Source organism: Pteropus alecto, unplaced genomic scaffold (assembly GCF_000325575.1).
Source record: "Pteropus alecto unplaced genomic scaffold, ASM32557v1 scaffold86, whole genome shotgun sequence".
Classification (NCBI taxonomy): domain Eukaryota; kingdom Metazoa; phylum Chordata; class Mammalia; order Chiroptera; family Pteropodidae; genus Pteropus; species Pteropus alecto.
In genome coordinates, this window is record NW_006442109.1 from 16558998 (window position 1) to 16581284 (window position 22287).

The 22287-nt window shown below is 33.6% G+C and overlaps 1 protein-coding gene and 1 pseudogene across 5 annotated transcripts in view; both read right to left on the bottom strand.

The window, feature by feature from the left end:
• Positions 1-22287, bottom strand: part of TCF12 (transcription factor 12) — a 292040-nt gene that overhangs the window by 186833 nt on the left and 82920 nt on the right. The window contains exon 1 of one of the 5 annotated variants that reach the window (XM_025038864.1): positions 12037-12149. The exons of the other annotated variants lie outside the window; for them this stretch is intronic. The gene's annotated coding sequence lies outside the window, so the exon portion shown is untranslated. Of the gene's footprint in view, positions 1-12036; positions 12150-22287 lie in introns of those variants that run through there. 5 annotated transcript variants of the gene reach the window in all.
• On the bottom strand, positions 21228-21346 carry LOC112469700 (annotated as a pseudogene).

Here is a 22287-nt window from a genome sequence, read left to right on the forward strand (position 1 = left end):
TTTTTGACCAAAAGTGTTCTCTTTCTTGAGTCAATCATAAAAGTATCTCACAGTTTCTGGCCTATCCTATCCCTTCTTTCATTCTCCAAGCACAGAGTCCTTCCTATAGACTTATCTAGGTTTTTAAGAACTAGCTAATTGGAAACAGATTTTGGGGAGAGGGTGGCATACATACACCCTAACACCTGTTCTTGCCTCATGTGAGCCCCAACAGTACAAAGTTTGTGTACATAAAGCATTACTCAAGGTTTGGTGAGGCTCAGAAAAAACCTGCCTGTAGGTTACAGGGATAAATAAGGAGCAAAGTTGCAGACGACTTCTCCCACTTGCCACTACCAGACCTAGAACCACTCTGCCACCTAGACTAAGATCAGGGTAAAGTGAGAAACAGATCTGGAACTGGGAAAATATTTCAGGAAGCAGTGGGGAGTCTGGTGAGCTGAGAAGGGATAAAAGAAAGAAGGGGACAATACAAAAAATGGAGAGGAGAAGAGTAATTAAGATATCCCTGTAGCAAAGTTGGCAAGAAAAACAAGTCAATACAGCCACTCTGTTCAATATCATGCCAGAGTCTAACCCTACAAAAGAGGGCCATGTATAAAGTTGGGAGTTAGAGCACAGGGGATTGTATATCCACCTCCACCTTTACCCTCTCACCCCCACACACATACAGCCTTTGGTAGCACTATAAAAATATCCTATCCCAACACTGTTGTAAATAAGAGAAAGATAATATACTTTGCAGGACCTGCCATCCACTATAGAGTGACTCAATAAATGACTTGATGAAAGAAATCTTATTGGAGATAGCTATATCATATAACCAAAGCTATGAATGTGTCTCTTCAATCATTTCTTTACTCAATTTTATTTATAGAACAATGATATTCCTTTAGGTAAGATTCAAAAACTTCAATCAATTGTAAAATAACATACACCTAAAAAACCCACCACCACCATTTTTACTGTATTTTTCAGATTTTAGATACTCATGAAATAAATCTATCAATGTGTTTTTTTAGAAGTTCACTGTGAAATAGGGTCAATTAGAATATAATAGCAAATCTTGTTGTTTTGCTAAATATTAATGATAAACATAATAAAGCTATGAAAATACTAAAACTTTAAGGGAATTTAAGAGAAGTTAAGACATGCTGTCTCATATGAAGTATGTAACATTGGTTATGGAGATTTTTCCTTATTCATTAAAAACTGAGATTCTGTACAATGAAATGTTAAATAAAAGTTTGATTTTTTTTTTTTTAAGTATGTAAGAAAGTAAGACCAGTAAAAAGATGAGAAGAATTTGCTTTCTCAGATGATCTTTTGAAATTCAATCACGATTTGTTTGGTATTGTTGAGAACAAATATTTATAAGTAGTGATATTTTAGTGCCAAAGTACACTGAAATAAGGTAGTAAATACATGGCTAATTTCAAGAAAATAACTAATTTTGAAAATAACTTGCAAACACAGTGATTTTACTGTTATTGTTATTAGCTGATCAAAAGGAATGACAGGTCTACTTCTTCAAGAAAAATATAAATTACCTGGCGGTCATAGATTGAGACTAAGTTCTCAGAGGGCAAGCAGGCATTTTGTACCACCCTGAGAACTGTCTATTGACCTAGTATCTTGAGGTTTTGCTCTGGCTGTCTAAAGAGACATTTTAACCCTGAAAAATCTCCCTTAAACTAGCTGTCAAGTCTGGAAACAAGGACAGCCCTCCCATGGCACCTGAGAAGCAACTGCAATACCTCCTTCCAATCTAAAAACCAAAGTCCTGGACCTTAGTCTCTCAAAGGTACAATCCCATTAGATTTACTTTATAAGCATTTTCAAAACTTGACCTATGACTCACTATTTTTAACATGATCATTTTAGTCCAAGCCACCATGATCTCTGACATGTATTACTGCAACAGCTTCCTAAGGGTCTCCCTTCTTCTTGCTCCTCCTACAGTCTGTATTCTCTACATGGGAATTAGAATAACTTTTTTAAAATAACTAAAATCATGACAATCCTGTGCTTCCTAGCACGTTTGGAATTAAACTCTTTGGTCTACAACGTTTTATAGGTTCTGCCTCCTACCTCTCTCACTTCATCTATTATTTTTTTCTCTTGAATCAATCTATCTCAACAACATGCTTTTGCTCACATACACTAAGCATGCTTTATCTTCAGAGGCTTTCCACTTGCTTTTTCCTTCATAAAATGCTCCCCCGCCACCAGATATATGAGGTCTCTTCCCTTAATCTCTTTCAGGTCTCCGTTCAAATGTCATCCTATGGAATGATGATTACTGTCTGTCTGTCTCTAATACATTGAAAGCTGCATTAAAAAAAGAATGTAGCCCGTTTTGTTTACTGCTATATATTTGGTGCCTAAAACAGTGCCTGACACACAGAGGGTATTAATAAATATTTGTAGATAAAATGAATGCATAAAGTGGAAATAATCAATTTAATAAAAGTGGTGCTGAAAGTGGCTCCCTATTTGATAGCTTATCATTCTTTATACAATAATCAAAACTAACATTCTAAATAACTGAATAATATTTTGAAAATTCCAGTGAGAAGCAGTTAGATTGTGAATGACTATGAACTAAACAAGTAACTACCTCCAAAGAACAAAAATTATTTAAAAGTTTTAGAGAAACCTAAATCCTCATTAGGCTTGGTGGCTACATCACACAGAGACCTTAAGTATCACGATGTTGAAATTACCTCTTCACGTGTCCCGCACACACACAAAAAATCACTTTATATTCACTATAGTACAGCCTAAAGTACACTGCTATAAAAGGAATTGTAAATAAAAAATGTTCCAAGTTTCATATACTCATCATGATGTTGGGATATTTACAAATGTGGTTAGGCATGGAATGATTCTCTTGAATTTAGTAACTCTTCATATTCCCTTAACCATTCACTCATTGTATTAATTTTCGCCTTGGCAATATTTTGAGTAATTATCCTATTTGTTTCCTTCATATATACTGTGCTCTGGTTGAGATCCTGTGTACTCTTTATTCTTCTATTATATACCCGTTGCAATCCACAGTTAACATTGCCAACACACTTATCTTGCCATAAACACAAGTTGGATCACATCCATTCACTACTCAAATATGATCCTCTGAAGCTTTAGGAATAACATGCACACTCTTGTGCATGATATTCTGCAAGGTGGCCTCAATCTACCTTTTCAGCTTCAGTACTTACCAAAAACTCAATGCTCCAGCCTCAAGACATTAATCACTCTCTAAACATGACAATACTTGTCATACATTTATATTTATTCTTATTGTTTCTTAGCTCTAGAATATCCACCTTTTTCTTTTCCCCTATTTAATTTCTAATTCTGAATCACCCTAAGATAAAATGCCCCCTCTTATGAGAAGTATTTTCCATCAACTAAATTAATTACATTTCTTCAGAAATTAATTTTATCTTAATTTTATCTTAAACGTTATGGTTGTTTCCATGTATATCCTATCAATAAAACTTTATAATAGGGAACATATCTTGTTCATTTGAATGATCTTCTGGTACCTAACAGAAATACAGTCTTCTGCATTAAAAGGTTAATTAACTGGTTAAAACATAAAAGTAAGGTAATTCACATGATACTCTGTCATAAAAATAATTAAAGATGAATTAAAAAGTTATTTGTAATTATCCAATAATTATTGAACAATTATGTATTATCCAATAATTATTTTTAAAAAGAGTATTATTTTTCAAAAAAAAATTGTAAATATTTTGGAGGAAATCTCAAAACTGACTCAGTGAGCTTGGCCTCCAATATGATACACACTAAGCTCCTCTAGGTAGCTACTATAAGTTCTGGGGGAGGTGGGAGAATATAAATATAAAACAACTATTTAAAGCTCTAGACAGTAAACAAAATCAGGCTGATTTAGGCTAGAAATATAAACTTGGAAGGAGAGACCAGAATGAGTGATTTTTTCTTTTTAACAGCTTTTGGGTATCAGCACGAGTCTCATTCTTAAAATTTTATCCTGCAGGCAAGCAGGAGCCATAGCACGCAGGAACTAAAATTCTAAAGACCCACTGTCTTTCCAGCTTGAAGAAAAAGAGGACAGAGCCAGGATAGCCATCATAATCACCAGAAAGGAAGGCTCCAATCCCCAAAAGGAGACAGACAGAAAAGTGAATTCCCAACTTTTTGGTATATCTCTACCCAAGTTCTGGCTGAGACCTAGAATGCACGCTCACAGGGCAGGCCCAAGGCAGTTTGCAGCTAAGGCCCAAAGAATCAAAACTGAGATATGAGCAGCTGCCAATCTTAGGCAAGAGAGAGTTTTCACTTTGAGTGTAATTCAATTAATGGCTCACTAGAACAAAGAAATTAAAACTCTTTGGAGGACTATGAAAGAAACAAAATCTCCACAAATAATATTCATGATATCCATAATAAAATCCAAAATTCCTTGATAATGAAATGTGACCCAATCTCAAGAGAAAAGATGATCAGGAGAGGCCAACATCAACATGACCCAGATATTGAGATTTCAGACAAGGACATTAAAGCAGATAGTATAAGTATGATCAATGAAGTAAAGGACATATGCTTGTAATGCATGAAAAGACTAGAAATCTCATAGAGGAATTAAAAATAAAAAATAGCAAAAAGAAGTTTTAGAAATTAAAGTATTTGAAATCTAAAAAAACATCTTGAATAAGGATTAAAGAGAAAAATGGAGATGACAGAGGAAAAGAGTGCTGATGACTGATCAAAGAAATAATTCATTTTGATAAAAAGAGAAAAAAAGATAAAAAGAAAATGAGCAGGACCCTAGAGACGTAAAGGAAGATATTAAAGTCTAATGTAGACATAACGAGAGACGAGAGAACAGAGTAGAAAAAAAATTGAATAAATAATGACCAAAAAATATACAAATGTGGTGACTCACAACAATTTACCAATTAAAAACACTGCATGAACCCAAACAGAATAAATATAAAGAAAACCATACCTAGGTACATCATAATCAAACTTCTGACAACCAGAAATACCTAGAAAACCTTGAAAGTGAACAGTAAAAGAGAAACATTACATACAGAGGAACAACAGTTCACATTATTGCAAACTTGTCTTCAGAAACTATGGATGTCAGCAGACATGGAACACATCTTTAAAATATGGCGAGGGGTATATCAGAATAAAATATCCTTCAAGAATGAAGGTGAAATATATTTTCAAATATATTTCAAATATATAAGAATTTGTTGCCAGCAAAATTGCAGTATAATAAATACTAAAAGAAACTCTTCAAGCTAAAGGAAATGTCATCAGAGAGAAACTTGGATCTTTAGGAAGCAAAGTGTAAGAAACAGTATATATAAAAGATTATTTTTTAGGAAGACCAGGTTCTGTAGGCGTAAAAAATAAAAAAAAATAAGGGATCGTAAACTGACAAGGTCCTTGCAATCTGTGAGGTTAACCAAGGGTTGCCTCGCTTAAAAAAGATTATTTTTTCCTTTTAACTTCTTTAAAACTTATTTATATTAAAAATATTATAACATTCCTCATAGGAGTTATAATGTATTTAGATGTAATGCATATGACAAAGCATAAAGGAAGGCACAAGTGGGGTTAAATAGATCTATAAGGTCACAAAGTTTCTGCATTTTATGTGAAGTGGTACAATATTAACTCTAAATAGACTGTGAGAAGTTAATTGTGCATATTAACATCTTTAATATTTATTTTTTTAAAGAGGCTTAAAAAAAAAAAAAAAAAAGAAACATCGCTCAAAAGCCGACTAATAAATTAAAATGGAGTCCTAAGAAACAGCCAAATCCAAAAGAACAGAAGTACAGTCAAACAAAATACAGATAGGAAAAAAAAAAACAACCCAAAAAAACAGAAAATAAATTAGCAGCAGACCTAAATCCACCCATATAACATTCCATTTTTGTCTAGGGAGGAAACCAGAGAAGCAATAAATAGATACTATTCCTTTCAATAACCTCATTGCTCTGTGAGCTCATAAAGTTCACACTCCTGCTCTTCTTGAACAAGACAATTTTATTTGAGTTTGCTGGTAGAAAAAGTAAAATGGAAACATTACAATTATACTTGTACATTAAACAAAAAATATATTGTACCATACCACTGTGAAAACTGCATACAAAGGTTTTTAGTTTGTTTGTTTTTCTAGTATCCATTAGGATCATAAGTCAGTACCAATAAAGCAGCTTCTGCATAACTATCAAGTACATTTTAGTGGATTTTTGCTGATTACCTAGCACAATTTGCTATTTAAAAACAGCTGTGTGAGCAATTACTATTCTTAACTTAATTCCACGAACAATTCTATTCATTTCCTGTAATGAGGCCCATGTACTCTCTGCATTCAAGTCTTAGACCATTAATTCCTGTAATGGCAGCACTCTGCCTCTCCCAGAGGAACTCTGCGAAAATGTTTCCTTCATATTTTCCCTATATTTAAAAATCTCTTCCTCATATACTCTTCAAAGTACTATTCATTTCTCTACAAAACAAGAATTTACATTGTCCCCCCTTTATAATTTATTCACTCACTTAATCAACCTCTCACTAGTATCTAGACCATTCCCAGACCACACCAGCAAAAACAGAATGTCAGGCACATAAAAGGCTCTCAGTAAACATTTGTTTACAGGATAAAACTGAACTTTCAGGTCATCAAAGGTTATCTTAATCACAAATATAAAGGTCCCCACTTGGTTTTCATTTCAATGCTCTAACAGAAAGAACTAAAACTCTCTTGTTCACACTCATGTATATTTATTATAGTAATGCAGCAAAAATTACTGCCATGTACAGATTTTTAAATTTTAAACTCTCATAATTAGTCCCTAGCTTGTAAAAAAATAAATTTAAGTCATTTAAAAGCATCTACAACTTATAAAGATGAATAATTACGTCAACAGCTACCCAGCAACCAACTTTTGGAGCTGTTAAATCTAGTTGGAAAAGATGAATTTTGCTCATACAAATAAAGCATATCACTCTTGAAATCTCTAAATCAGAATATTTTTAGTTTAAAAAGAGGGCTAATTATCAAAATTATTTACAAAGAATTAAGAATATATATTAAAAATGACCTCTATTTATAACAGAATAGAATCTTGACAAAAATAAGATCTGCGCCCTAAATCTTACATATTGCCTATGGACATGTAAAAATGGTACACTTTGGAAAACTGGCAGTTTCTTAAAAGACTAACACACATACTCAACGACATAATACTATCCCTAGCTATTTACCCAAGATAAAGTGATAAAAATATACACCTACAGTGTGTATATTCACCTTTTACACGAATATTAAGAACAGTATTTATAACAGCTAAAACAAGAAACAACTAGGGTGACAATCAATAAAAAAGATAGATAAAAGAACTGTGGTTTACTCATTCAATGCAATACTGCTCAGCAAAACAAAAAATAGACTACAGGTACATGCAACAACATGCATAAATCTCAAAAACATGCTCAGCGAAAGATATCAGATATAAAATATTGATCCCATTTATATATTGATCTAAAACAAAATAAATCATAGTGATAAAAAATAAACACTGGTAGTTTCTTGGGTAGAGAGTTGCCTAGGAAGCAGTATGAGGGATCTTTATGGGATGAGGAAAATGTTTTATAAAACAAGCAAATGTTCAGTGACCATTTATTTACCTGGGGTTGAGCAAATGAAAATAATAATTATAAATTGTGGACAAAAGATTTAAAAACAACTGTTTGAAGGCAAGGGAGAGTAAACAAAAGTAGGCAAAAACTGGAGAGGATCTACAGTGAAAAAACAAAACCAGACACTGGCTAACATCCCGATCTATGTGGTTTGTCCAATGAGGACACTCCTCAGTCAGGAATGCATATGGTGGCTGGACAAGCAGAGCGCCACTGTCTTCTTTGCTTAAAGGGCCAGAAAATAGAATTTGAACATGCCAGTGTGGCTGGAAAGTAAAGAGGGTAAACACAAGAAAGGAGAAAGTCACATTTGGGGAAAGTCCAAAAGTTTACATTTAAACTCCCTCCAAATACTCTACTGAATTCTATACGTAAATGTGGGAGAGAATACAAGGAACCCACTGAAATCAACAGCTAGAAGGCTAAAATAACAGCATAGATTTCACTGCTGGGTACCACAGATGAAACTAATTACAGGGGCCTGGTAAAAAATTTGGGCTTCTCACAGACCTGCCTTAACAAAGCATAAAACCAGGCCTCAAAATAATCAACCGATACTGTAACCGCTTACCAGCACAAAAACAAAACTTTGAAGAAGAAAAACCAAGCCTCTACAACATATCTTACACATTTTCCAATATCAATAAAAAATCAATAATGTGTGATGAAATAAAAATGTGACCTATGGTCTAGGAAAAAAAAATCCAGACAAACATACCTCGAGAAGATACAGATGTTGAAATAAGCAAAAAAGGAGTTTAAAGCAGCTATTATAAATATTCAAAGACGTTTAAAAAGGTGATCAAAATGAATGAACAGATGGAGACTCAGCAGAAGAAAGTATTTTAAAATGGAAATTCTAGAATTTAAAATTACAGTATCTCAAATAAAAAATTTACTCAATAAGCTTAAAAATTAACGGGAGTCAGAAGAAGAAATAAGTGAAACTAAACATAAATCAATAAAGTCATTCAATATGAACTAGAAAAAGCATTGGGAAAAAAGAATAGAGCCTTAGCTATCTATCAGACAATATTAAATGTTCTAAAATACTCTATATGTACCAGAAGTAGATGAGAGGGAAAAGAAGGCAGAATATATATCTGGGAGAAAATATGTGAAATTTTCCCTTCAGTGAAAAACATCCAACTTGCACTGCCAATCCAATGAGCTCAGCAACCTCACCAATAAACACAACCATCAAAATGCTGAAATGCAAGCACAAACAAAAGAAATTACATAAAAGAAAATTATATAAATAAAAGCTGACTTCTCATCAGAAACAATGGAGACCAGAAACAATGGAATGATATCTTTAAAGTTCTAAGAGAAAAAACAAGGTCATCTCAGAATAATTGCCTCTAGATCTGAATTACAAGAAATACTAAATTTTTCATGTCAAAGAAAAATGACACTAGATGAAATCTGGATCCACAAAAAGGAGGGTACAGACATGGCAAATATGTGATAAGGATAAATGACTATTTTTCTTCTATTTTCTTTAAAGTACATGAATATTTAAAGCAGAAACTATAAACTGTTTTGAAAGCTTTTTAATATTTTTATGACAAAGAATAAGAAAGGGTAAAAGGAATAATACTTTTAAAATTCTTAATTTTATGCTGATATGGTAAAATATCATCTCCATGTGGACCATGACAAGAGTACATTGTAATCCCAGAGCAACCCTTAAAAATAATTAAGAGATGCAGCTAAAAAGTCATTAGGGAAATTAAAATTGAGTACAAAAAGATATCTGATTAATAAAAAAGAGGTTAGAAGAGGAAGAACTGAGGCACCAAAAAAGTAATGGCATGAAAGAAAATAACAATATGATGGAACTAAATATAACACAAATACTAAGTGTTGGAGAAAACGTACAGCAACTAGAAGTCTCATACATTGATGCTGAGTGTATAAAACAGTGAAATCATTCTGAAAAACTCCTTGGCAATTTTTTAGAAAGTTAAACATATTTCTATATTATGACCTAGAAATTCAACTCTTTGTATTCACCCAGGAACAATGAATGAAAACATATCTATTCACAAAATTATACAAGACTATTCATATGAGCTTTATTCATAATAGTCAAAAACTTAAAACAGCCCTACTGCCTGCAGACACCTAAATGAATAGATGATGGTTTATTCATACAAAGGGATAATTCGGCAATAAGAAGAATAAACTGCTACACACAACTTGGATGAGTCGATTGAGCAAAAGAACCCAGACACTAAAGACGACATACTATACAATTCCATTTATAGTACAGTAAGCCATTCCCCACCCTATCTGCAGGGGATGCCTGAAACCATGGATAATACTGAACTCTATCTATAAATACTACATTTTTTCCTATACATACATACTTATGATAAAGTTTAATTTATAAATTAGGCACAGTAAGCAATTAACAATATCAATAATAAAATAGAACAATTCTAACAATATACTGTAATAAAAAGTTATGTAAATGGCTTTGGGGCCATTATTAAGCAAAGTAAGAGGTACTTAGACACAAGCACAGCAATAAAGCAACAGCTGATCTGACCAAGATGGCTACTAAGTGACTAAATGGGCAGGTGATGTATACAGTGTGGATATTCTGGACAAAGGGATGATTCACAACTTAAGCAAGATGTTGTGAAATTTCATCAGGCTACTCAGAACATAGTGCAATTTAAAACTTGGGAACTGTTTATTTCTAAAATTTTCCCTTTAATATTTTCTGACTGTGGTTGACCATGGGTAGCTAAAAACGTGGAACAAAAAACTTCAGATAAGGGGGGACTACTGTATATGAAGTTTCAGAATTAAAAGTAATCTAAGGTGATAAAATCAAAATAATAGTTGTTTAGGTGGGTGGGGGTTTTTGGAAGGGAGCATGAGCGAACTTTATGGGGTACTGCAGCAGACCACTAGGGAGCGTTCTTATGTACAACACCTAAGCGTTGAAGGGAGTACAAATGGGTAAAGGGAGAAGTTGAACTGTGATACAGCAACAAATGCCTTAGCTCAGCATACAGGGAGTTCTCCAGCTGGGACGGCCCTTAGGAATTGTCCAAAACTGCAGCAAGTGGACCAAGATCTTTATACCTCTCCCCCTACTCTACCATTGCATGGACAAGTCATTGGATACAGAATGCCTCCAGAAAGTGGGTGTAACCATGCTCAAGATGGCTCTCTTCAGCAGAGTGCAATTCTTAAAGAGGGACTTTGATGAAAGTCACACTCCAACATTCCTAGAATCTTGAAAAATAAGTGTTCGATCCTGGAAGTACTCCATTATCTCCACACTATATGGCATGAGAGCAAAGTTTTATTTCTTGACTAGAGTATTGGTTATATGAATGTGTATACATTTACCAAGCTCAGTGAATTATATACACTTAAGATGCATTCGTTTTACTCTATATAAATTTCACTCCCCCAAAAGGTCCCCCCAAACACTTCTATGTGCTTTAAAATAAATGTTATACCCTTATTTTGGACCCCCGCCTCCCCCCAAAAACCCGCCAAACTTACATACTAACAAAGTACAACTTGGAATGAAGAGAGACAGAAGATTAAATTTTAGAAACAAGAACAGTACCATAGTCAAGTTATAGCTCTGAAAATAGTAGTGGGTACCTACAGCAATTGGCCACCACTATTAAGAGATCATAAGAGAAAGAGCTGCTGACTTTTAGAGGTATTCATGTGAAGTTCAAATAAAGGTCTACACTCATGTGGCAAGGATGAAAGTGATCTGATATAAAGCAGTAGCCTGCTGTTGGCTGAAGCAACAGAAGGCAAACATCTATGAGTTTTTTCATTAAAAAAAAAAAACAAAAAAACAACAAAAAAAAAAGAGTGCAAAACCCAACCCTTATCTTTCAAATATTATCTATTCAGACAATATCTCTTTTCCCCAATTTTGAGACTGTCAACATGAAATAAAATGATTGACCTATTACCAACACAAACATCACAGTGCTATCATACATTTAAAATAATTATGCTCTGAAGAACTATAGAAAGAGCCTACAGAAAGATGATTCAGATGATTCTTTCAGAGGTGTCTGAAGAATTAATACATACATAAAGATTACTTATATTGTAAAAGCAAAATACTATTTTAAGTATGAAGTGAATTTTATCATATTATGAGCTAATTTGGCTCTGTGCACGTATAACTCTAAATTTGTGGGTTCCCAGAAAACAAAGGGTACACATATAAGCTAAATAAATAGCAGCAATTTATGTTCATTAATAATGTTAAGTTGGTACCAACCCAAATGATAAATTGAAACTACCTAAATGATAAAGGGTGCATACCTTTTGCAAAATAGGAAAGAGGAGTTGGTCTTTTACCACGGTTACACCTTCAGTGGAAGAATATGGGTGATGGCTTAAGGTTGGCAAACTCATCCAATTACACCCAGGAGATGAACTAAATTTAAAAGGTAAGAAGGTAAATGCAATGTTATCTTTGAAAATTTAATGCAAGTCAAAGGTAGAAAAATTCATTTTGTAAATATGTGACTTACACTCAATATTCAAGAGGAAAGTTTTTTTCAGCTGAGGCTAAAATTTTGTTTATAAATTTTTCAGAAATACCTGTTTTCTCTCACAATCCAAACAGAGTGAAAGGGGGGAAACGACCAATCAATCTGTCATCATTTACTTTCAGTACAATTTTTTATGTTAAGCATCTCCATTAAACTACTCAAATTATTTTCAAATAGTTTTAAGTATATGAAATCATTATCTTGTTCAGTCTTTCTGAAAATAAGATGTTAATCAATATACAAATAGAAGAGATCCTAACCTAAAGAAACTATTAATATACCTACTTCTTTGCTAACCTGAAATACAAGTGAAGGACTAGAAACTCATAATTTTGTTACTGATGCTAAAATAACCTGTTTACACTATCATTTAAAATGTTTTCTAAGTATTATTCAGAATACCTTTTAAGTATTTAAACCCCTATGAAAAAACAAGGTCAATAGTAAAATGCTGGCCATATACTTTTAATATTTCCTAAAGTATAAACCCATTATGCACTCTGAACTTTGCTCTGTGGCCTTTGGCTAAGTTAGCCATGATCCTCCCCTTAAAACTCTTAAAATTGTCAAACCAAAGATTCTGTAAAAATGAATTGCATAGTTTAAATAGGTTTCTGCCTATGAGCAAGGAACCAGATTTGGCTTAACCTCTCCAGTTAGGTAATTAACAACATAGGGAGGAAGATGGGTAAAATATGAGGAGTTTATTATTTGCTCAGAGATGCTTTAAGAGAGAACAGGAAGAGCAAATCACTATACTTTGATTTCATAGTAATCAAAAGCAGATCTGTGTCTTCTATCAACTCAGCAAGTGAATATACACTCAATTCTAAGTGATATATCCCCTTGTCAGTCCCAAAGTGAAAAGGCGTGAACTGTACTGATTTACCCAATTCTATATCTATATCCAATACTAAATGTCTTAGTTGTTTAGTATTCTTCCCGCCTCTTCTCAATATCGAAAATCCTGGTCTAATCTTTCCCCCCAGACTTTCTTCAAAACAGCATTCCTATCTTTGATCAGGCTGGCTTCCAAATCTCCTGCTGTCCCAATAACCTCCCCTACTCCCAATTTCTCCCTTAGTATGTCTCAGTTAGAGAAAGGTATTTATTGATAGCATGAAGAAAACTTGTCATATTCTAAACATTTAATATATTTATTCCAGATGTTTCAGAATGCCAGAAAAACTGATCCAGCTGATTTCCCTCCATAATCGAATTAGTCTCTGACTTTGTCTTTTCGGCTCAAAATAGCAGGCAGAATAGATACAGTAAACTCTGCAACTACCAAAGCCATATCAGAAAACTACACTTTACAGTCAGCTGAACCTAAGTACAATCCCTGGCTCTTCCATTTACTAGGTATGTCTGTTTCTTCCTCTATAAAGTAGGGGTTGATAATAGAGTGAAAATTAAATGAGATATTTATAAGGCACTTAGTACAGTATCTGTCACATAGTAAATACTCCATAAATGTGAAACTATAGAGAAGATCTTTTTGTTCTTTATTGTAAGAGAACTCATTTGGCAAACTTGCCACTGAGTACAATTGTAGGAGGCAGGTTATCTGCTGCTTAATGAAGTGACTGGAACTAGAGTTCCCATTTGTGGTATTGTCTCTTCAAATACCAGTTACTCTCTGAATGAAATACTGATAGACTGCTGCGGCAGTCCTCGTCTGTGTTTAAAACTCAACACGAATGGCTGATTATTTATAGTAAATGATGTCATCTCTCAAAGATTGACAATAGAGCAGAACACTGACACTATCGGAGCCCACCTTAAAGGTACTCAGGCTGCAAAGACATTCAAATTTATACCAAATCAACTTCAGTTTTTTCCCTGCCTTTATGAGAATAAAAAACTATAAAATCAAAAAAGAAATAGTATCTTCATGTTATGGGGGTGGAGAGAGGAGTCTGAGGTAGTAGACCAAACATAGTTCAAGTTGTATGACTTGAATGTCTCACTTTTTTCTTTGCCTCAGTTTCCTAATTTGTTAAAGTCAGATAATACTGGCTATGCCTCCTTAAAAATGAGACACTATATAAAGTACCTGGATAGCATCTTGCATGTACTACTTTCTACAATTATCTATCCTCACAACAGTTTCCCTGCAATGTTTCTGTGGGTTGTTTTAAGGGATTAGGGCAACACATGAGAGAAAATGTTATCATTATGTCACTGTTTTCTACAATTACCTAATTATATGTTAACACAATTTAACAATTTGCATTCAGTAACCATTTACTAAAGATCTACTGAGTCAGGAACCATATTTTGTTATTCATTCCCCCCCACCAAGTTTCTCTTGGTTTTTATATCTTCTGTGTGGCAGGCCACCAAGCACTATAAATGACCAAGCAAGTTACAGTCAATAAAACAGATGAAGTTTTCCTCCTTGTTTATACCTGTATTCTCCCTACATACCCCTTTACATTTTATATTCACTGACCTCACAGTATATGTTTGTGTGGAAAATGTAACAAATTTATGAACCTTTGAAAAGTCACCCTAAAAACAGTCCTATAAGAAACTAACCTGAAAATCACATGACTGGAAATCAAGATGGAAGATGCATTTAATTTTTGTCAGGAAATGTGTACAAGCAAGACTAATAAAAAATTAGAAAATCCAGTAAAGAAGAAAAATCAGTAAGGTGAATCAGTCACAAATCTGGAACTCTGAGCTTGATGATTCATTCAACACAAACAGAATGTATGTCCTAGAAGAGTTTCTCCAATGAACAAAAAGTTGATTAAAATAAAAGTAATTAACTGGCAATGTAAGGAATGTTAAACTGCACTTTATTTTAAAAATCCACAGATAAATTCTTAAAACAATAAAAAATTTAAAACCCAGTAGAATCATGTGGCTCATTATTGTATAGATTTAATAAAATGTTTTCTGACTCATGTCTACATTCCTAAGATTATACAAATGTAATAATGCAATACTATTTCTTCCTTTCTCCTCCTAGTTTAGGGATTTGCAGTACCATTTAACATCTCTGCTTTTTTACTTTTCTCATTTAAAAGCTTTTTCTTTGTTTCCAATTTGAAAATGTCCTATTTGAATGACAAAAATCACTCTATCTTATTTTTCTCTTTTATCTGTTAAGCTTCTTTTAATAGAAATGTTCTTTCCATGACAGTTTTAAGTAAAAAAAGCAAGATACAAATTGCATATTTACTATAGTAACTATTTTAAAATAATGCCCGATTGGGAAAAAACTGTACTAATAGTTCCATTTGAAAAGTTAGATCATTATTCTCTTCCTTTGTACTGTTTTTCAATCTTTCTGAAATAAATTTAAATTGTTAAAAAATTTTGTTTATATAATTTAAAAATAAGTTTTTTAAAAAATCGTAAGTTAAGCCAAAAGCAATCAATGAGCAAATTCAGAACTACTCCTAGCCTAATTTACATTATCATTTAAACATTTTTTTATTTAAACATTTTTCTCATTATGTATAATTCAGATGCAATCACAAACTAAGAAATTCAGTACTTTTACTTTGTTGACATTTCACTGATTTAAATATTGCTTTAAATGAATTAAGAACACCTACTTTCTCCAAATGGCCGACAGGTGGATAAAAAAGATTCTCAACATCGTTAATCATCAAGGAAATGTAAATCAAAACCACACTTAGATATCACCCCATACAACACACAAACAAACAAACAAACAAAACAGTAAACTGGTATTAGTGAGGATGTGAAGAAACTGGAACTCTATACACTGTTGGTGAGAATATAAAATGGTACAGCCACTATGGAAAACAGTATGGAGGTTCCTCAAAAAATTAAAAATCGAACTACCGTAAGATCCAGCAATCCCACTTCTGGGAATTTATCCAAAAGAATTAAAGACAGGATACTGAAGAGATATTTGCACTTTTGTGTTCACTGCAGCATTTTTCGCAATAGCCAAGTAGAAACAACATAAATATCCATTGATGGATAAAGAAAATGCAGTATATTCATACTATTCGGCCTTAAAAAAAAAAAATCCTGTTATATGCTGCAGCATAGATGAACCTTGAGAACATTATGCTAAATTAAATAAGCCGGTCACAGAAGGACAACTACTGCATGACTCCACTTATATGAGGTATTTAAAGTAGTCAAATTCATAGAAGCAGAAAGCAGAATGGTTGCCAGTAGCTAAGGGAAGGGGAAAATGGGGACTGAGATTCAGTCATGCAAGATGAAAAAGTTCTAGAGATCTGCTGTGCAACAATGTTCGTATACTGTACTGTTAACAATACTGTTGTATACACTTAAAATTTTGTTTGGAAGGTGCGTCTCATGTTAATGTGTTTACCACCACATTTAAAAGAAATAAGAAACGCCAAATAATTAATAAATAAGAATACTCATATGTAAATAATACCATCCAATGGAGGAGGGGAATCACTGTTTTTCAAACATGCAGAAAGTGATGCCCATTTCTAATATCTTTTTATTTCTATAAGAATGATCTGTTTTCATTCCTTAACTTACTCATCAAAGAAAACTTCCTACTTTTGTTTCCCTTCACCCTTGGCCATCTGATGAGTCCCAACTGAGTCAGACCCACAACTAGCAACAGATTCATTTTATTTTATTCCCTGTCATAAAATAAGGTAAAAGGCATTTTTGTAATTACATAAATGCCACACAGGCAAGGGCTGGAAAATGGCAATTATATTCACAATATAAAATATGCTGCAAACATACCAAGAAAGAATTCTAACTATGGGTCCCTAGCCGAGACTTTAAAAAAAAAAAAAAAAAAAAAAAAGGTGTTCAGTAAACTTTTGATGTAATGGTCATGTCTTCTTATATCACCCCAAATAACTTTTATGAACATGAAGAAAAACAATACATTACTAATGGGATTAACTAAACAATAAATGGATTTTAACAAAAGTGAAAGGCAGCATTCTTTATACAAACTAAACGGCTACTATAAATTTCGAAAGACCATTTTCTTTAAAAAAAAAAAAAATCTCAATTACTTTTGCTTCTGTATAAGATGTCTTTTGTATTTTAACTCAAACAGTTGCCTAAGTAAGCCAATTTACATGTGATGCCTGTCAACCGGCAAATTTACATTTGGATTTTGTTGGCTTTGGACCCTGAATTCTGTTCTCTTCTTTGTGCCATTGTTTTTAGGTTTGGCAGAAGCTCTAGATCTTTGTTTAACTTAGTTCCTCTGTCTAACTTCTGCAGTATGTACACATTATAAAATTATCATAAAACAACATTTTAGGTTCCATTGCCACAATTAATTTGCACTGAGTCAAAGCTTGCAAATTATGCTTTTATGGACTCAAAAGGAAAAAACACAGACATGCATCTAATTTCTTTACCTAAAGATATAAAAGCAAATAAGAGAAAGAAGTACTTGGTTCAACATACACAAAAGATTCATCATGAAGATGAATGTATCAAAACTTGAGTAATCAGGGGTGAGTTCCCCACCCCATCCCAAGCCCCAGCAGTCAAAGCTCAATTTGTTTGGCTGCCAAAATGCCCATCTTTCTCTTCATCTCTATATTCTTCATCTCTATATTCTTCCAATATATTTTATCTAATACAGAAGTACTTAATGTCAGGTAGGGTCTCCTGCCATAGATTCTTCAAGTAACTGTGACAGCTTACTTTGTTAAAGTTAATACTTGAGAACTTCAATATAGAGTCACATAAGTGGATCATGCAATGAACCAATACTTTAAAAGGGACTTATACAATATTATGAGTTTGACCTTCAGTACTCGACAATGAAACTTAAAAATGTGCATGGATATCCTATATGCACATAAGAAGAGAATTAGTAGTCACTTCCACAAAACCCATCTATGTACTCATGAATTAACTCAGTTACCTTCATAGTCATACTATTACTAAGTTAATTACCCTAAATGCAATTTTTCACCCTAATCGAGGCAGCAATATCATTAGGAATATTAAAAAGAATTTTATTGGCTCTGGGTTGTGTTTTTTTGTATTTACATCTGATCATGCAGTATTCTCAATGTTTTGAGAACTCACAGCCTTTCAAAAATAAATCATACGGTTAAGACCTTATATGAAAAGGCTTTTATCTCCTACTGAATATCAGCCTAAAAACATCTGTTCCTTCATCTGAAGGTTGAGCTCTTTTTAACATCATTTCTGTAGAAGAGGAAAGCCAGTAAAGCGATTTTACAGAAAGTCAAACTCCTACTATTCAGCCAATTCTTATGGAACTCCTTTCCATCTGTTCCTTGACATTTAATTCAGGTTATGCACTTGCCAAAGAGCTTTCTTTGGATACTGAATCCACCGATGAAGACAAATAGGGAAAAAAATCAATTTACTTAAATATCATTAATTTACAATTTGAAAAGCCATCAGGCATTATGTTAAGATAGGCTCTACAATCAAATATATAGTCTGAGTTATAAACAAAACAAGAATCTAGACTGAACAAGTAATTAATATTTGGGAATTTTTTGCTTCTTGGTTGCATTAAAAATTTATTCTATGACAAAAAGACAATAAATCAGAATCAATATAATCAAGTTTTCATGGAGAGAAGATAACTTCTCAAAAGAAAATAATTCCCTGAAAAAGAGTTTGGGAATAATTTTGCAATAACTTAAAAAGTATTTTTAATAAAAGTTCTTATTCAGGGAATAAAGTGAGATAAAAACGATACTCATTGATTCCACGCTTTGCTATTTATTGAAGAAGCTGTTTAAGAAAAATTTAAATAATTTTTGAAGCAGAAGTTAAAAATATTAGATCAAAGAGTAATAAAGACAATAAAAAAATTACTAGGTCTGGATGACAACCAAACGTGACTTTTGACAATCTCGAAAACTGTGACTACTAAGTAATTAGTAGCTACTATGTCAGAGGGCAGTTAGATTAGTAACTCTACCTGTTCTGACGGAGGTCCAGAGGAAAGCCTGAACTGTACAGATAAACTGTTCTCATGATTCTTGAAAAGCTGGTCTGGAGTAAGGAGGTCCACTGACTCAACAGGCAAGCATAACTCACAGAGAGCTACAGAACAAAGGTTATTGAGGTGGGGGTGAGGAAGGGGAGGAAGGGAGGAAAAATGACCCAAGACTAACCTCTCAGGATATGTAAGTATGATGTCAAAAATAACCCTTAGGTATAAATATATCCTTTATAAGATGCTAAAAATTCTACAATATTAGTCAAAGCAACAACAAAATAAGAGTCTAAGTTATAATAGAATATAGGACATATTTTTATCCTGGTTAAAGGTTTGACAGGCAAACAAAACCAAAGACAGGGAAAACATTTACTGAAATAGATGGAAAAGTGGATTCCCCAACTAATAAGGGGGAAAAAAAACCTGCATGGGGAAACCAAATTAAATGACTTGGTATACAAATGGCAATGAAGTTACTCTGAGGAATCCAGGATTTACCACTGCTAAATAAAAATTCCACATTACCACCACAAATTATAATGCCACCTCTTTCAAAATTTATTCTATTTTTTTAAATTCTCATAAAATAAAATTGACACCTCCCCCCTTTTTGGTGTATGGTTCTATGAATTTTAACACAATTATAGTTTGTGGCCAGTAATTCTTCAAACATTTTTTTCCTGCATTGCAGTATTTCTTTTCTCCTTCTGGGACCCCTTATGTTACTGGCCCACAGTTCCCTGAAGCTTTTTTCTATCATTTTTTCTCACTGAAAAATTCCTATCGACCTATCAAGTTCAGTTAATCTCTCCTCTTTCATCACCATTGTGCTGTTAAATCCATTCAGTGAGTTTTTCATTATGATTATTGTATTTTTCAGTTTCAAATTTTATTTAGTTCAACTTTACACCTTTTATTTATCTGCTAACACTTTTAGCTTGACAGTTGTTGCAGGGTATTTGCAATGTCTCTTATTCATGTATTTTTATCATGGCTAGTTTAAAGCCTTTGCCAAATAATTCCAACACTTATATTATCTTGTCAGTAGTGTATGTCAGTGCCTTTTCTAATGTGTGTTATTTGTGGTTCTTTGCATACTGAGTAATTTTGGATTATATCCTTGAACTTTTGAATAATATGCTATAAAACTCAGGATCTTCTTAAATCCTACAGAGTATATTAATATTTTTGTTTTTACCAGCAGTTGACCTGATTAGGTTCAGGCTGCAAGTTCCAATATGCTTTCTGTAGGTTGTGATTCCAATGTCAGTTCAGTTTTCAAAGCCTTTGCAATGCTATTTGGATTTTTCCCATTGGTGTGCCACCCAGTGGTCAGTCTGCAATCCGGGTGGAGTTTTATCCCTCATCTCAGTTTTCAGTCTTTGAAATGCTAAGTATGATAATATCCTTGTATATGCACAGGTTGACAGTAGGCCCAGGTGTTTGTACACAACACCATGGGGTTTCAGTTCCCAGAAAGCAATGGAGTTAGCCTCAGCTCTCTTGGAATCCATCAAAGGTATAAGATTATCTTTCCTCAGGGTTTTGGCTCCTACAGACACCCATTGCAAACTGATATTATTACCAACTGGATTGAGAAAATAGAAAAAAGTAAAGAAAAAAACAGGGGATGACCTCAACTCCGAATTCTTCACCTTTTCTCATACCTCAAGCCAGAAATAGAGGGCTTCTGGATCTCATTCTATCTACACCACACTGCTCAATTCCAGGTTTCTGACTGCACTGAGGTTAGGTCAGGGGATCCTAAAGGTTTGGTGGTATTTCAAAATCTGATGTTCTTCTCTAATTTGCTTACTGCTATTTATCCTGCATTCTGTGCAGGTTTTACAGTTATAGTCAGTTGTTTAAAAAAGGGGGAAAGAAGGGGATGTGTATTTAGTCATTATTATTGAGAACCAGAAGATACTACTGCTTTTTTTGTTAGGCGAGGCAACCCTTGCTTGACCTCACAGATTGCAAGGATCTAGTCAGCTTACAACCCCTTATTTTTTTATTTTTTACGTCTACAGCATCTGGTTTTCCTAGGTGGTCTCCCATTCAAGTACTAACCAAGCTCAACCCTGCTTAGCTTCCAAGATCAGACGAGATCGGGCTTGTTCAGGGTAGCATGGCCGTAGACTACTACTGCTTTTTAAATAAGTAAAAAAAACCTACATTTCTTGATTTCTAAATTCTGACTTATAGGATCTATTAGCTTAATGAAATTCTCTACTATCCAAACTATGGTGAGAATCCAGGTCAGAAGGACTGATTCATTTAATCCTCCAAACCTCAAACCAAACATTTCTATTAGCCAAGCTCCTGGCTGCAAAGGTGACAGAAAAATCACTAACACTTTAGCCAAATGCAAAAGTGTTTACCTGAATTCAATAAGACCAAATCAAGGACTTACCAATCACCTGAGAAGAGCCAACATTCTGAAAACAGGAGTAGCCCACAGCACTTGAAAGTAAAGATAAGAAATAGAAAAAAATGGAGATAGCAGCATTGTTTCTAAGACCCCATGGAAACACTTCCATGTTGTTTGTGTCATGAATACAAATAACCACATTATTCTTTTGAGGTTTAGATGAAAAGTCTACTCTAGAAATAATCACTCACATAATAAACAATGGAAATATTTAGCTGCCTTAAGGCTCTATTCAATCTGAGTGCAAAGGCAAGTGGCTGACATCAACCGCAGCAACCCCAAGATCAGGCATTTGGAGTCCGCAGTTGCCCAAATGGATTTAATGAGTAAAGAAAAGTTGTTAGTCCAAAAAAATCTAGCACTAGCCAGCTGCACTGCCAAATGCAATACAATTATTCACTTCTACAAATGCGTATTGTGATTATGTACATGCTAGATAATGTGCCATATACTAATTAGAAATTACTGTTTAGTGATTCTTACATGTAAATAATGCAATTAAGAGAAAGAAAATAGATATTAAATTATATTTTCAATATGCTTACTACTAGGAAGAGGAGGAAGAGAAAGAGGAGGAAGAAGAGGAAAGGGAGGAGAAAGAAGCAGAGGAAGAGAAGAAAAAGAAGAGAGGAGGGGAGAAGTACAAGAAG